Below are 17050 nucleotides of genomic sequence, written 5' to 3'. Positions count from 1 at the left end.
TATAGTGCAGACAAGCGCGTGACACGGGTCAAACAGCAGAGAATATTCACCCAACAAGAGATAAGCAAGGGGTGAGGTAAGACACAGTCACTGACCTGAGACCTTTTCCGTCAGTGTGACTCAAGGCCATTTCATTCAGCTGTCAAATGCAGCGTAAGTCATGGAACAACACTGAGAATTTACCGTAAGGCGTACAATGATGTGATGACAAGACAAAAGAATGATTAAAATTTCACATTCATCATCAGCCATGTGAGCTGATAGCACACACAGGCCTCTCTAATTCACAGCCTCCCACTTCAACAGACGCTTCCAGAGGACTTTTATGAGGCACAGTGCTGAGAAGTGAGCCTCTGTTTGTCTGGATGCAGTGCGGTACAGTAGCCCAGAGCATTACTGTAAAGGAAGCAGCCAAAGATTGGCAATTAGGGCAACACACACACAAGAGAACAAGGGGGTTTACAAACCTGCCTGTGGAGATGACTGGCCAACTGTCCCAGAAACTACTGAAGCCTACTGTAACGGCTCTCAATGGCGGCTTTCACTGTGTTATGTTAGAACCCAACTGGCCGTTCTGCACAACAATCAGGGCAAAGCTGAGCAGGAGAGTCCATTTATTCCTCTCAGTCCATTTGGCTAAACGCTAACACACCTTAACCAGCGAGGGGATTTCTAACTGCTGCTGCTGGGAAAAAAAAATATGTACTCCAGCTCTTTCCATTCCCACTGGGGGTGGGGGAGGTCTTGACAAACACAGGTCGGCTCCGTGAGTCATCAGCACCCAAAGCCTGAAATAGCATTTTCAAAACAAATTTCAATCATTCCCTGTCCTAAGAAGGCCATATTGTAATGAAGATTAAGCAGTCCTGGATCAAGGCTTGATCACTTTTCATACTGACTAAGGGTCTCTGAAGGGTGAATGCATTGATTACTTTACCATATATTGACTGGTGGGATTATCCAATCATTATGGTGGACAGGACCAGTTGAAAACCAGCCATTTGTTTGACTGCATGATTGATTAACTGCTGACTGACTGATGACTTTTAAGGATGTTGGGTCCAGTGTCTCCAGCAGCGAACCACGCACCAACCTCTGCACACATGCATATAAACATACATATGCATACATTGCTGTGTGCTGAGCCCGGTCGGGTAACTTTATAGAAACCAATCTGCAGCACAGACCACAAAATTGCTTTGACACTTAACTCATGTCAACATTGTAACCATCACACTGTGATCTGCTAACGTTTTACAGCGTGCTGCAAAGTGTTCCACTGCGACTGCAGAAAAACATTCAGCAGCTACTAAAAACACTGCCGACCAAATCACTGCCTTTCCCAAATAAAAGGCAACCCAAAGTGAGAGAACATTTCACAGGCAACTAAATGACACCTAACACTGGCCACAGAATTACACCTCTGGAAAAGCCAGCCTGCCCCAGCAGAAGGACAGGAGGAAGTGGTGTGTGCAGAGCCACTGAATGCACGTGTTTGTTGGAAAAAGAGGTGTTTTAGCTATGAAAGGAAAAAGGGAAAATTAGAGGGAGGGCAGGATCCCTGTGGGAATGCGTATATTTTTCTATGGGTGTTACGTGTCTACGGCTACGACTGCTGAATATTTTGATTATTGAATAATCTATGGATAATTTTGTTGGGTGAAACTGTTGTTGTTGTTTCAAATTGTTTCAGCAAAATACAGTTCTGCATTTACTTTATCATTTAAAAAAACAATTGCCTGTGCTGATACACAATAAGCACAAAGAGAAAGGGGGGAAAAAGGGTATTATGTGGATGAAGATGTGTTAACGTGCTGGTGAATGGCGTAGACAGACTACATCAATCAGGAAACAGCAATGCAGTTTCCAGGTAGAACCAGGTAGAGAGAGAAGTATAAATATCTGTATGTCAGTGTCTTTCTTGATGGCCATTTAATGAATTATTAATTTGATTTCTAGTTGAAGCACATGCATTCACTTCTTACACACTTCACCCACAGTCTAAAACTATCCTTTTTCTGTCCTGAGGCCCCCGACTCAGCGTCCATCCTCTCTGTGGTAGGTGAGGTACCACCCTACATCTGTTCCAGGCAGGATGGATGTCAGCATGTGGAGGGGAGTGTCTATGAGGCTGCTGACAGCCAAACTGTCCCAGAGCGGGACATCCCTGCCCAGTGCAGGTCAATGTGTCACCCATTCCAGTCCAGTTCAGTCAAGTCCGGTTGGCCAAAACCAGAAAGGGTGTGTAGATGTAAAGGGCTGGGTTGGTGAAAAAAAAAAGGTTGAGGGTGAGACTCTCGAGTCACAGCTCCTCTGTGCTGATACACACTGGACTCTCACCAACACACACACACACACACACACACACACACACACACACACACACAGAGACAAAAAGGTCACTGTGCACTCAACACCAACGTGTCTTCTTTGACGTCAGAATCATTTTCAAAATGTCACTTGGCTCCTGAATGGCAGCGTCAGCAATGGGAGCTCTCCAGCAAAGAGCGTCTGAGGCAAGCAACTCCTGTCAGTCTGTCAAAACTTAGGCATGTTTGACACTCGTTCAATGGGCTGATGAGTCACCCAGCTTTGAAAACTGAGAGCACCCATCAGTGCCAATGAGGAAGAAGCCTTAACTAACATGGTGCAGGAAGAGTCTTGAATGGAAACCTAAAATCACTGAAACCTTTTCAAGCTGAGGTTTGCAGAGGGCAGAATTAGCTAAGAGCTAATGAAGCCAAGACATACCAAAGACCATGAACTCACACGCACAAAATCACTGTACAAGGAGAGGCCTGTTATAGAAGCCAGGTGTACACTAGACAGACTAATAAAGGCTCCTATTTCCTCACTAATGGCTCCAGTATTTCCCCTAACAGCACCGCACTGCAGTGCTCTGAGGCATGTTAGTGTAGCCACACAGGAGACAGTAGGACTGCCAGGGCCGGCATCGTATACACTTGGTCAAACACAGGAAGCTGGTATCATCGCTCAAACCTAAAATAGAGATGCTGCTGCATTCAGACGGCCTTCGGAGCCACTGTGTATGTACTGAAGAGATTGAATGATGTGCCATGATTGTGCTATAATCCATCTGAGCCTACATCAATTTACAGATAACAGATTTTCTCCTCTGGGAATAAAATCTGCAGTCATTACAACCATTATGCACTACGTAACATGCAAGTCATGCACACACAAGACATTTGAAATATAAGATATAGATCCAATTAGGGATACAACTAACAATCACTTTAATTACTGATTAATCCACTCATTATTTTCTCAATTAATATACTTGTAAAAAAGTGAAGAATATAGACTTCTGTGTCCTAAAGGCCCAAGGTGATGTCTTCAAACTGCCAAAACAAAAGAAGGAAATTACTTAAATGATGTAATGATTATCAAAATAGTTGCTAATTCATTTTTGTTTCAACAAATCTGAGTAAAATAGGTCAGGCTGTGGCTAGCTGTTAGCATGCTAACTATCTCTGCAGTACAATACATAGACGTCTTTCATATACCATCAGAACAGTTACTTCTTCAGCATCTACCTTGTTCATAACCGGCTGTCATATCGTCTTCCACATGACCACCGGCTGAATCATAACTCTTGTGGAGTTTCTATAGGATGAGCTGCAGAGAGCCACAATCGCCTGCAGCAGGCAGCTCTGCCCGCCTGTCATCTATCACCTGTGGCACCTGCAACAGCTTGTCTCTCAAGGGTGGGCTGTGAAAGGTGAGGTGAGGAATTATCGAAGAGGGCCCAATTACAGGACTGCTGTTCTTGCTGCTACTTGATGTCTATTGGTCAATGTCAAGGATCCACCCAGGCTGTATAGAAACAGCTACTGCCTGGGGCTGTTTCTAAACATAACTGGGGTGATGGGACACAAAATGCTGCATGGTTTTTAAAACACAATTCATCCATTTTCCAGAGTGATGCTAAGCCCCAGTTGCCTTGATCTCAGTTAATATTACAGCATGTAGAACACATAAATCCTACTCAATAATCTTATGTTCCCTTTCTCTCACAGTTCAGTGTCTCCACATTTTGCTGCTGAGAAACATCAGTGAAGCTTTGCAAGCTACAAAAACCAGGAGATCACATAGAACAGCTTACTGTCCTGAAACTTACCATTTATGGTAGTTCCCCACTTACTGCAAGTGGCTCCATGTGTGTACAGGTACTGACTTTCCACTTTATGAGGAGGCATTAAAGTTCTCCCCTGAAGTGAATATAGCAGGAAAGGATTATCCAGTCAAACGTCCCTAAAGGACAACATACACTCTACATATATATAAAAACTGTCTGTTAGTCCATGTGTATGAATGCATGCAAACAAGCACGCAGACATAAAAACACACGCACATGTACATGCACTCACACCATACCCTGCAGCAGAAATTCATTAAATATCTTGTTACTGGCCTCTGGAAGCCATCCCTCATCCTCTCCACAGCAGTAGGACACCACTACAAAGACAGCTCCAGCATTAACACTGAAACCTTGTAAGCTTTTGAAGTGAGCAGCGGTTTTAAAGTGGGGGAGATGACAATTAGAGACAAATGGCCTCTCCTCCTGAACGAGGTCAAATTAAAAGATGTTAGATATTACTCGGCATTGAATTTGGAGGGGAGAGTTGTTTCTGAACGTGTGTTTGCGTGAGATTTTTCTGTTCCTCCTGTCTGGTGCCAAAGTCTCTTACAAAGACAACACACATGCTTCACTGGAGACAAGAGAGCACTTAACACTTTCCGACTGCCTGCCCAGACCGAATGGAGAAGTAAAGGGCGCATGCATGCAGGCATATGCACGCAGAGGAGTTAAGGACAGACGTGTCACTAGAAAACAAAGACTTGTTTCTTCTCGCTGTCCACCCTGAAGAATGTAAGCTAAAGTTCACACTTAAAGTGTAACATCAGACAGGGGCTGAGCTGTATTTAGACGGCTGCGGGATAAGACATACAAAACACACGCTGTCTCTCGTCGCTGCGTGTGCTGATCCATCATTATCTAATCACTTGACATTTCTTTTTTTGCTGATTCCTACAATTATCGTGGCAGCACTACAGGAAATGCCATCACCAGCTCTAAGTGGAGGAAGACCCCAGGTGCCCTGGGTAGAGAGGAAGTGGTGGGTATAATTACCAGCGTGAAGGAGTACAGTAATCAGGGTGACTATCAAACATGGCATTTGCCTGTTTCTGTTTGTGTGTGGCTTGGTCAGTATCACCACAAGCTCTCCAGCATCTCTCACCAATATGAGCACTTCCTTCCTCTTGATTCAGCCAAAGAACGAAGAGAAAACCACTAGCATGACTTTGATGTGCTTATATGTACAGGAAATGGATAAAATAACAGAAACACCTTCACCATGGCTTCACCGCATTAGAGAAGGTGCAACTAATGACTCCCACAGAATTGCGACCTTCCCACTCACAGACCCGCCCCTGTATTAAATGCTTGTGGACACTGCGGGTTAAAGACATCCTTTCCTTTGGCTTTCTCTAAAAGTAAACCTGTCCAGATGTAGGAAAAAGGGTGAAACATGACTCACTACTTTTTCCGCTGCCCAGGGGTTCTAGGACTTCGCCTTTCACACGAGGTTACAGTGTGAGTCTTTGTGTGTTGGCCTTGAGTACAGGCAGTTTTTACATGGCAGCCTTGCCATAAATACCAGCTTACGGTGTTCATGCCTTGACTGACAGCTCACGACAGACTGTTTTTGTTTAGACTGTGTCACAGAGGTGCTAATTCAGTCCATTTTTCTCTTTTGACTAAGGACCATCATTTTTCTTTGCTGATGAAGTTTGTCTGAAGACTGTTGGCCTTCAGACAATTCAAGGACTGTGCACTTGTAACTCAGCTAACAGCTAATGATTGTGAGACACTGGTAAAACCAATACATGCTGTCAACAACCTATTATAATTTGGCTGTATATAGTTTTTTCCTCAGCGCTGTGGTTTTGTTCTCAGCCCTTTTTTCATGTGGTGTTTCTGTGATTTTGTCCATCCTATGTATATGTAAGATTACCCCACTTCAAGGACAGCAAGATTAGAAATCTACTACCAGCAGAAGCTTGGGTTTTCAGAGGTCAGACTTTAATTACACTTAAAATAAATCCATCTAATGGACATGATTATGTTGATATATGAGAAGCCTGCTTCTAACACTAATACTCCCACCAATCTAAGAGGATCAGACCACTCTGACGCCAGTGAAGCCCGCAATGATCCAGGAAATGTAAGCAGCTGTACAGCTGCACAGCACCGGCGTCGCACTACAGTATATATGTCAGCCAGACCCTGTGGCTGCTTGGCTCGACACCATCGCATTGATCTGGGTCAAAAGGTCGTTGATTAGACTGAGTCTCGCAGTCTCTAGGCGATGCCACGATGTCTGCCGCACACTCGGCCTCAGCTCAGCTCACACAGCTGCTGCCGGTCGTCATGGAAACACTCAGACTCCCCGCTCCTTAAGACAACTCCCCAGTCAGCTAAATTATAGTGTGCCAAAAAAAAAAAATCCCTACGAGACTGAACGCAAACAGTAACATACCAGCGCTGAATAACTGACAAAGCACAGGAGTTTGGCTGCGGTTAAGTGGTTAATGGTTTTTAATCATCACTGAGGTCATGCAGTCATGTAATGACATCATTGAGCTAGAGGTGGTCATCACTTACACTCAATACCGCCTTGGCCCCTCCTTTGGTGAGCTTATATCGATTCAGAAGTTGTAAAAGTGTGAGAGGACGACAGTCTGTGTGCTGTTTCACTGGAGAGACAGCACAGGGGCAGTGAACTGAGAAAACATTGGCACTGTTCGCTGCTCACTACATTACTCGCCACACATCACTTGTTCAAGGAGCCAGAGGGCTCAGCTCTCACTCCTAATTACCCGCTGTAGTATAGATGAAAGGGAAAACCAAACAAACTAGAACCAAAACACGTACGCTGTCCCGCTCAGAAATTCCCTGAAAAAGCACTGCGGGGAATCCAAGAATCAAGGCAGCAGAAAATTGCCCCCAATGTACGTCCTCAATAAATCATGCAAGCCGGCATGTATATTTCAGAGGGCAGCAGGAATTAGCCCACATTCAGCAGACAGCTGCGAGTCCACACACCCAAACATAACCCAGACAGAGGTTTGCTTTGGATGAAAACACATGCATTTTGGAAAACAGCAGCACCTGCAGACGCTCGTACGCAAACTCAAACACAGATAGCGCGAAGGCAGAGCGCATTTCACTGCAAGGCTCCGGCGTGCACACGTCCATCCTCCATGAATATACATCCAAGTGTGGGATTCAGAGCGCCATTCGTAACTCACCAGCTAAACTCAGTTTGCCATCTGCCTTCGATGCTTCCTCTGTGTTCACTGAAATCTCAGTAGATCCTTTCGTCTCTTGCTGTGTGACACGAACGTAAAACGCACACACCAAAAACAGAAAAAGAAAAAGCACAATCCGATCTGGTCCAGCGCGGAGCCGCGAGCAGGCTGCCTGAGGAGCCTGGCTGTTTTTGTAGCGCTCTCAGGGAGAGGGCATGAGTCTGCTACTGCTACTACTCCTGTTCCCTCATCGACTCTCTAACCACCACCACGCTGCTTCTCTCTCTCTCCTCCTCCTCCTCCTCTTTCCTGCCCTCCTCCTCCTCCTCTTCCTCCTCCCCTCACCCTCTACAAACGCACTGTCCCTGCCCTCCCCCCCCAAAAAAAGGGCTCCTACTGTCCTGCAGTCTCCCCGTCCTGATCCCCGCACCATTCAGAACAGCGGACCAAACAATGCGTCCGCCGCCGCCGCTCTGAAAGGAACCCAGGAGCAGTTCTCAGCCGGCAATAATGCCGCCCAACTGTCACCATGGAAACTAATGACGGCCCGCTGGAGGGAGGGGGAGATGGAGAGGGAGGGAAGAGTTAAGTGAGAGAGAGAAGAGTGGAGGGGGGAGAGAGGAAAAGAAGTGGCTGAATGAAAGATGGGGGAAGTGTGTGTAAGTATCAGTGAGTGTGCCTGCGCAGTTGTTGCATGAGTGTGTGTGTGTGTGCGTGTGAGGATATGAGTGTACTGGCGAGGAGGGACGCTTTTTCAGGTATTTGCTAAAAACATGTTGAAGTGGTCTCTTCAAGCCTGCGACTAATTATTCTCGCTAAAGACTCATTGTTTAGTCTGTAAAATATATCAGACATTTGGACAAAATGCTCCTATCAGTTTCCTTCTGTTTGATTGTGCCAAAAGCCCACAGACATTTCATTTACAATTATGTTCAAGACAGAAAGGCAGCAAATATTCATATTTAAGAAGCTGGAACTGGCACATGTTTAGTGTTTTTTCTTGCTAAACGGCTCAATCAACTATCGAGATTGCTGCTATTTTTCTGTTGATCCATCTGTTAATCAACTAACCTGCTTCTTCTTCCCTGTAAATAAGTTGGATTTCTCACGCGTAAATAAATACATAAAGCAGAGCAAATCCAACCAGCAAATATTTGGCTTTTTTTCGGATAAATGACTCAATTAACCCATTGTCAAACTGCTGTTCAATTACTCGTGCGTCAGCGGACTGATCGACTGATCATTTCACCGCTTGGTCTTTCAAAAAAAATAAAATTAAAAAAAAATTGTATTTCTGATGTGTAAGTAATGAATGTTGTTGTATCCCTTGGGGAGTCACTTTACCACGAGTCTCTGTGGAGTACATCCGTGTCTCTGTGCGACTTCCCCCCACAGACATGTGTATCACAAAAGCTGCCAGGATGACGCGCCCAAGCCGCTCCAACCCGCTTCATATGCACATATAATTACAACAACCCCCCCCCCCCTCCATATCTCTCAGTGCTCCCCCTTTGCCCACTCAATAGTTAGAAGTGACACCGGCCTGAAAGACAGGGTGACATTGGCCGACACCGGCTCTGAACCCACAGACGAATGCCACCGATAACCATGGAAACACTGCTGGAATATCCCCAGTTCCTAAAGGAAACGGGGCTTTAAAGCCGGGTGTGAGGAGAGCAGCGGAAGAGAGGGAGAATGTAAAGGGGGGGATGGGTAGCTGTGTTCGATTTAGATTCAGGAAATGCAGGAGCTTTAAAATCGGAGGCGAGTTGAGAGTGGCTGGGAGTAGCTTAAAACGGGCCCCGATTGATCCTCTTGTCCTCAGGTTGAAGCATCCACAATAACAACATCCACCTTCAGCAGCTCATTGCTGCACTGATTGAAATTCTCAGCACAGTGAATTATGCATCACGCTGGACGGGGGAACAGGTGCTGCTCTCCACAGCAATGAAGCTGGCCGCTCAACCCGGTGAACCCGCCGAGGTGAAATATCCTCACATGAGGGGAGGATGAGATGGAGAATCTGTGCTGCAGCCACCCTGGAGGGCAATCCAAATAAGGGGGAAAAACCAATTTCAAGTAAGAATAGAGCCTTGCCTTTGTGGGTTATCTAATGAGGCATGGTGCTCGTGCCCCCTCTTTACACCAAAGAGAGGAATGTGAGCTGTGGGTTGGGGAGGAATGTTGAACCTCGCGCCATCTTGTTACCTCTTGTTAGCTTATGTAAGGCAGAGATCGCTGCTCAAAGTAGAATTGGGATTTAAAAGGGGCAACTGGAAGACTTTGATTTCCGTGTTATAGCCTGCAATGAGCCCACAGAGATAGGGATGCGTTCACAGACAGGGACAGGAGGGTAGAGGAGATGTACCATGCTGGCACAGTTCTTCTGCCCTTCTGTCACCCTTCACCACTCTCACTAATTACAACAACAATCTCTTTCCATCTGTCCACAAAGAGGAAACTTTGTGTGATTATTCTCGGCCCCTGTCACACACGAACCCACCGCAATATTGACGACTAACACTAGTCTAAATCTTCCTCGCTCTGCTGACCGAAGAGGGACATCTGTCACACATCTGCCCAGTGGCATCAGCAACCACACACGCTCCCTTCCGTCCATGTGCAGCCCAGGCAGTTACAAAAGGATGGAAAGTCCAACTCACTGCCTCATTTCTAACCTGAAAAAATATGTTTCTTTCCGAATTACATGCAAGAAATACAGTCAGGCAATGAGACAGGGCCAACACATCTTGTGACTATTTTTATCCCTGTCTATGGATTATTCTGTCCAGAAACTGAAGCATGTAACAACACGGTTCATCGCCCACCACGACTCCACTGCTCCGCAGCAAACGCAGAGACATACACACAACAATGCTGTCAACAATATGCAAAACACTGCATTGACGTTGTTTGAATGCCTGCCAAAGTTCTGTCAACTGGGTTTCAAAGGACTGTGCTGAGTTTGATCTGCACAAACACACACACACACACACACACACACACACACACGTACACATGTGTGTTCGTCTACTGCGGGGACACTGAGGACTCGGCCCAGTTAGAGTCAGAGGGGACTCGGTACAGAAATCTGCATAGATAAATAAGTCTTTTTTTTCTTCTTCTTTCAAATAACTCAGATCAATCTGCGGGCTGATGCCACGGCACACTCGGTACGGCTGCCTCTGAACGCACCCTGCGGATGAAAGCCGGAAGGAGGACACTGGGCTGTTGTCATGGAGACAATTCAAATTCCACAGCATGTTGACCCAACTCCAGGATTCGTCCAAAAAGCCCTCACACAGAAAGACAACACAGGCATGCATGCATGCATATGAATAAATCTACACACTAGCGCTCGGGCTGAAACACACACACACACACACACAGTTTCCATCACTTCAGAGGACATTACACTGACTCACACTCACTTTTCAAAGGAGACTTACCTTCACCCTAACCATAACTATTTGTCTAAACATAACCTTAACCCAAGTCTTCACCCTAAAATTGAATGATTTATGTTATGGGGACTTGTGTTTTGTCCCCACAAGGAAGGCACGTCCCCACAAAGTGACTGCGTAAACAGATTTATGTCCACCCGTCGCACACACATGCACACACACATACACGCACTAGACAGACACACACAAGCTTAAGCTGGGAAAATGAATTCGTTTTCCATTCACACGTCTTCTGAAGGTCCTGGAGCGCCAGCGAGACACAACATCCAGACAAACCTCAGCAGAAGACAGAGGTCGAGGAAGGACACAGCTAAGGCAGCTGGAGTCTTCCGCCGTTACTGACACACATTCATGTTGTCTCACTAAACCCGGGGATCAGCTTTCTCCGAAGGGAACTGCACTCTCAAAGATTCAATAGACGGATCAATTAGAGCTTTCAGAGGGAAATAAGGTTAGATTATAGTCATGATGAAGACGGTGTTCTTAATGTATGTGTCAGATTTAACTGGTGTGCCTCTTCGGTCCTTCAACAAAAAAGCCATTAATGGTCATTCCCAAATATCTGCCTGCTAAAAATATTGACCCTGACAGCCACCTACACCTTAACTCCTCAAACCACTAAAAATCAAAGAGATGTTTTTAACTACTCAAACAAGCACGCTGCCATCCTCCCTCTCTCAGGAGTCAACGCCTCTCTTAAAAGAAGAAGTCATTAATATTTCACCCAGAGGAGAATCTTTTAATTCATTATTAATATTTTAAGCTATCTGCTGGAGAAGAGAGGTCTTATCTGAATTACAAAGAGGCTGGAGCCCGGCATAATCCATGTATCCATGTTACCCCCCTGACAGAAAAGCGAAGCACTAGACCTGCTGTCCCGCTCTGGGAGAGCAGTGCTGGCTGGCGGTGGTGAGATCTGGAAATTGTATTTCTACACGGGTCCCATGCTGTCTGAGGGGTGTCTGGCCCAGGGGCATAGTGGAGGTGGTGGGTGCAGAGCAGAAGGCAGAAGGAGAAAAGATCAAGCTGGGGGGAGAAAATGAGACACTTTGTCCCTAAAGAGCAAAAGAAAGTCAAGGGGCTAAAGAAAGAGACCCTGAAAGACCCTCAAATACTATTTTCTCTTTTTTTCTACATCAAGAGGATTTTCGAAAGAATAACTGTATAATATTTACTTTATATATACACTATAATGTCTGTCTTTATCTCTACATTCAGTATATTTGGGCTTCACAGGCAATGTGACACCACCGTTATATTGCTTCACCAGACTCCATTAACAAAAACACTCATTTTACCTCACAGATCATTGTGAAACACACGTCTTGTATTAGGTTACTTTACAAGCATCATCTCCATGTACATTTCAGAAAAAGGTGCAGATCACAATATAATATTGCTTTTCAGATATAAAATTACAAACACCATGAGAGAGGATTTTGTCCAACCCAAGCAGATACTTTGACTTTAATTGACTTGGCCACAGTGGGTTTATCAGAGTGATGTGGTCTTAATTTATCCTTTAAGGCACGTGGACAATTACATAAAACATACAACTACCAACACCACTAATTATCGACCAACAGCTTTAATAACATGGGTGCTGCTGGTGTTTCATGTTGTCCTCTTTGGTTTAATTCAGTACATCCGTGTAGGGAGTGGCTTTGCTGATGTGCTCAAAACAGAAAACTCGGTGGAATCATTACAATACGATCACAAGGGTCTCAAACATCTTTCATTGTATCATCTATTTTTCCACAGTGTTGCATCTATAAAACCAGAGGGGACCGTTTAAGAAGGAACCAGCAGTCAGCATTTCAGTAATGATGTCTACAAGGCCCACTGAGGAGATGGTGAAGCAATATTAAAAACAGCAGAAAACAAATCGAGGACATGATATTTGCATTGGATCCCTGTCTGGAAGTCAGATTATTGTATTTAGTATAAAGCAAAAACTGACTGGGCGATGCAAAATGACTCACTCACATGTTCCTGTTGATTTGCTGGTTTTGGAGATCTAGTCAGCAATATTCTTTTTCCGCTCGGTTGTGCTTAATCAGCTTCAAGGTGCAACATTCAGCCTGTGGAGCATCATTATGTGGTACTGAAAGAGGTGTGATTCATTTTTAAAGGCAGCACTGTTTATATCCGCTGTGCAACGACGTGCTTCTTTGCTTGGATGGTGTTCATGTCCTTGAGTATGGTCCTGAAAGGTGTTACAGAAGTGAACATTCCCTTGATGGTTTGTAACTATTAAAGGTGTGACCACGTGTGTGCGTGTGTGTGTGAGCGCATGCACGCGAGTGTGTGTCCACCCACGTTGGTTTCGGTCATCTGATGAGCTGCAGGCTCATCTCTCCCTACAGCGCCCAGATGGCCTGTGATTATGCACGGCTCAGTAGAGATTACTGTGCAGCAGTGATAGAAAGAGAAACACAGAGAGTAAAAATAAATAGTTCAAATGAGGAAAAAGTTGGCACAAAATGAAATGAAAACGAGGTATATGTGGGTCAAAGAAATGGAGCGAGGGCACTGATGCACTGCAGCTAGCCTCACCCTGGAAACCTCACAGACGCCTCGCTCTGCACAGAAACACACCTTTAAACTACAAATCATTCCCACTTAATTCGTTTGGATTTTAGCTTCACTGCAGCACACCTGCAAACAAAATTATAAGCTCGGGTTTCATGCGTTGCGTCACGATTAAGAGGGAAAAGGTCTGTGGGGGTTAGCAGGTGATGGATGAAGGCGAGGGTCCGCGTATGTGTGTGTTCGACAATGTGAGTCTGGTGGAAACGTCTCTTGCGAGGGATACACAAGAGGACATTTGTCACCAGCAGAGATGTGACGTGATGGATCACACGCTTCACACAAGTTAAGCACGCCCAAAAGAGCAGTGTGAAAAACGATCAATGCTCCACTGAACCAACATCATTTTACTCTTGTGTTTACGAGCAGAGCTTCCTCTGGAGGGAAATCTGTAGAGCCTGTTCAAGTCAGTACAGGCTAATCTGTACCTCAAGACTGAACTGATAAGAAATGAATTCACATAAAATACTACACCGTGTACTTTCCGCATGTACCACCAGCAACTTTTATGCTGCTACAGTCACCTTTAAGGGACAGCTGCAGTGACATGCTAGTGATTTAAACATAACAATAGCAATAAAAACAGTGAGGACGAAGGCAGAATGCAAAACATCCAAAGCTTCCAGTTGTGGATGACTCAACACATCCGTGCCTCAGACAAGCTCGGCTATCACAAACACTGAAACTGAGAGCAGCATATTTCCTTTACTGGATAAGACACAACAATGATGCAATCCTTCATTGACTGCCATTCAGAGCCCACAAGCTACTTACTGTAATAGGGTTGAAGCTTGTTGTGTTTATGAGTGCTTTACCTATAAGTATATTGCTGGCACACTCTTGCAACTGTCAAATAGATTAGAGGAGGATGACGCACGTCTAGCTGCTTTGTTTTTGTTTATCGCTTGCTGAATACAAACAGGCATAGCAGCAGAGTCATGCTGCAGAAGGCCAGCATATGTGTGTATGTATGTGTGAGTGTGTGCGTATCTCCTAGCTTAATGAGACCCATCATTCAACTCCGAGGAGCTGCACAGTGATAGATGGCAGTTTAACAACCTACCACACATGCATTTCATATTTCAAGGATGTTTTTGGAAGGAGCAATTGAGCTCCAGGCACGTCACAACGAGCCTTTCAGGGAATCAGCTGACATGCACGTATGCACACACAAACACACACACACGCACGCACATGTGTATGCACTAAAACACAGATGCCAAGCAGCCCGAGGCAGTTTGTTGTTTTATTACATTTTGACCTTTCAGGATCGATGTAAATCTAATGAAGTGCTTGTTAGGGAATTAGGGCCTCGGCGAGAGAAAAAAAAAAAATGCTGAAAGCCTGCGATATAATTGTTTGAGCAAGATAATCCACAACGGGCCACAGGAACAGGATCCATCTGTGTGGATGTAGCTCTCATCTCCTCATTAGGCGCAGGGTGTTATGACTGTCCTGTGATGAGAGCCGTGGCTGCTGCAAGGCACGCTGGGAAAGGGCGGCGCAGTGGACGTGGGTTCAAATCTCTGGGTGACGGTTTAAAACAAAGGGAGGATCTAGGTGACGCATCTTAACGGGGGGGGGGGGCTGTCGAAAATGCAAGTCATCTTACTGTGTCCCTGCAGCCATTAAGGCACTAAGTCAGTCCAGGATCTCGCTCCCATAAAATGGTGCTATCCTGTTGCAAAAAGTCATTACAGAGGCAGAGGGGGACGGCATGATAAATGGCTGAAGGGCTGTGTAGACTATAAGAGGAGAAAGGAGAGGAGACGCTGGAGAGTCAGCCTGCTGTTGCCAGGGTGACCTTCAGTGTGAAGCACCTCGATGTCGCCCAGAATGAGCGCAGCTCAGCCGCCGAGCTCCGGATCCATGTGGATCACAAAGAGTGAGGCAGAACGCCAGCAATGATGGCCTGAGTGCACAAAACTTAAAAGAACATGTATACTCTTCAGCGGCTGTTTCAAGGGTCTTTAAGAATATGGGTGTAAGAGAAGAAGCAGGGGGTCCAAACCATTTTAGCTTGTGACCATATAAGTAAAAGAAAGGTAGTCTGCTTGCAAGCTCTCGTCACTGGTAGCACTTCTCTATCTGTGACCACTTCAGCCAAAGAGCAATTTGTTTTACTTTTCCTAGTTTTTATGAGTATTTTATGGGCCTGGAGGTTAAATCATCAAGTAACTCATTAGAAAAGGAAAAAATAAACACAATTTTTAGTTGCAGAAATAATGTTTTTCTCCTTTCCTATCTTGTAATCATCTCACAGTTGCTCAGATTTATTTTGCGACCCCTTGTGGGGTCCTGACCCCCACATTGAGAGCTTTCAAACGCTCTTACTGTAAGAAATCTCCAGGGATTATTCATTCAAATCCATATTGAGGAGAAGGTCATCATCTCCTCTGATTTCAGCTGCTGGGTGGAATCAAGTACTAAATAACATAACATTGCCATCTAGTGGTAGAATAACTGTTACACACTCAGAGCACAGCAGAGCAGTACAGACTTTTTTTTTTTGGAAAACATGGCAATAAAAATCGCTGTCTGTGACATTATAAAATGATGTTCAAATAAATAAAAGACAGATGTTCACAGACTGTGTAGGAAAAGTTCATTCTTCTGCTTTACTTAATGAGTCGGCATTTTATGAGCGACTGTAAAAAGAGCTTAGATTTCGGGTGACTGTCAAAGCACCCAGTTTAGTCAGGGCGGATAAATCTGGAGTCCATATAAATCACAACACCAAGCTTTTCCACTGACAGCAGCATGCCTCCTCATCAAAACACCACGTTACAGTAGTAATGAGATGCATGCGTCCAGTCCAGAAAGGCTGCAAACAACACGACTTTCACTCAATGCCTTATAAAGGCAGAGTTCAAACAGCCCTGCCATGTGAAAAGGAGCTAATCTGTGTCGGGGTAAGACTGGTGGTGGTGAAAGGAGGAGATTTGAGCAAGGAAGAGTTCCCTTCTGACCAACAGGCAAAGAGTCTGTGTGTGTGTGTGTGTGTGTGTGGGTGTGTGTAAGCCACCATGAAGTGTAAAGCATCTAGTTTTAAAAAAGAATGTCAGTAATGTTGAGCAGGTCGTGTAAGTGTTGGGTTTCAGCAGCGACACACAGCGCTCTGTGCGATTTAGCCCAAAACAAGAATACACAGGTTTAAAGAGGAAGGAAGCGGAAAGGGAGAGCGCGAGAGACAATGGTTAATGACAACAGAAGGGCAGAGCGGGGGGGGGGGGTGGAGGGGTGGGAGGGCACCCAGGGGAGAGAGCGTGGAGAATGCAACACAGGCTGCCTTTGTTGGCTGCAATCAGCCAGACTAGGAAGACATTTACAACATGGTTTATGGCTCCATCAGGTGAGCGAATGTGAACGGTGGAATGTGTGTGCGGTGACTCAGTGAGCGGAGAGGTGGACTAAATTTATCTGGAAGGAACATGCATGACTTTGTGGTTTAGATTACTGCCGATCAGCTTCCGCAACATATCACCGAATCAGCGTTTACATTGATTTCCCGCCTTCCAGGCAGCCACTGGTTTCCCTTTACAGTGGTATAAAAATCAGCTTCTGGGGATTTGAGATGAGTAATTGATCTTTTTGTCAAAGTTAGATCATCAGCATGAGGAAGCAAGCAGGGACTGATCTACTGCTGTCGGTGTGTTTGG

The 17050-nt window shown here is 45.2% G+C and overlaps 1 protein-coding gene across 2 annotated transcripts in view; it reads right to left on the bottom strand.

Moving 5' to 3' along the window:
* fgd (faciogenital dysplasia) overlaps positions 1–17050 on the bottom strand; it is a 54996-nt gene that overhangs the window by 30297 nt on the left and 7649 nt on the right. The window contains exon 1 of one of the 2 annotated variants that reach the window (XM_076741026.1): positions 7339–7850. The exons of the other annotated variant lie outside the window; for it this stretch is intronic. The gene's annotated coding sequence lies outside the window, so the exon portion shown is untranslated. Of the gene's footprint in view, positions 1–7338; positions 7851–17050 lie in introns of those variants that run through there. 2 annotated transcript variants of the gene reach the window in all.

Source organism: Chaetodon auriga, chromosome 10, assembly GCF_051107435.1.
Source record: "Chaetodon auriga isolate fChaAug3 chromosome 10, fChaAug3.hap1, whole genome shotgun sequence".
Taxonomy (NCBI): Eukaryota; Metazoa; Chordata; class Actinopteri; order Chaetodontiformes; family Chaetodontidae; genus Chaetodon; species Chaetodon auriga.
Note: the sequence above shows the minus strand (reverse complement) of the source record. Positions and strands in the feature narration are given on the sequence as shown.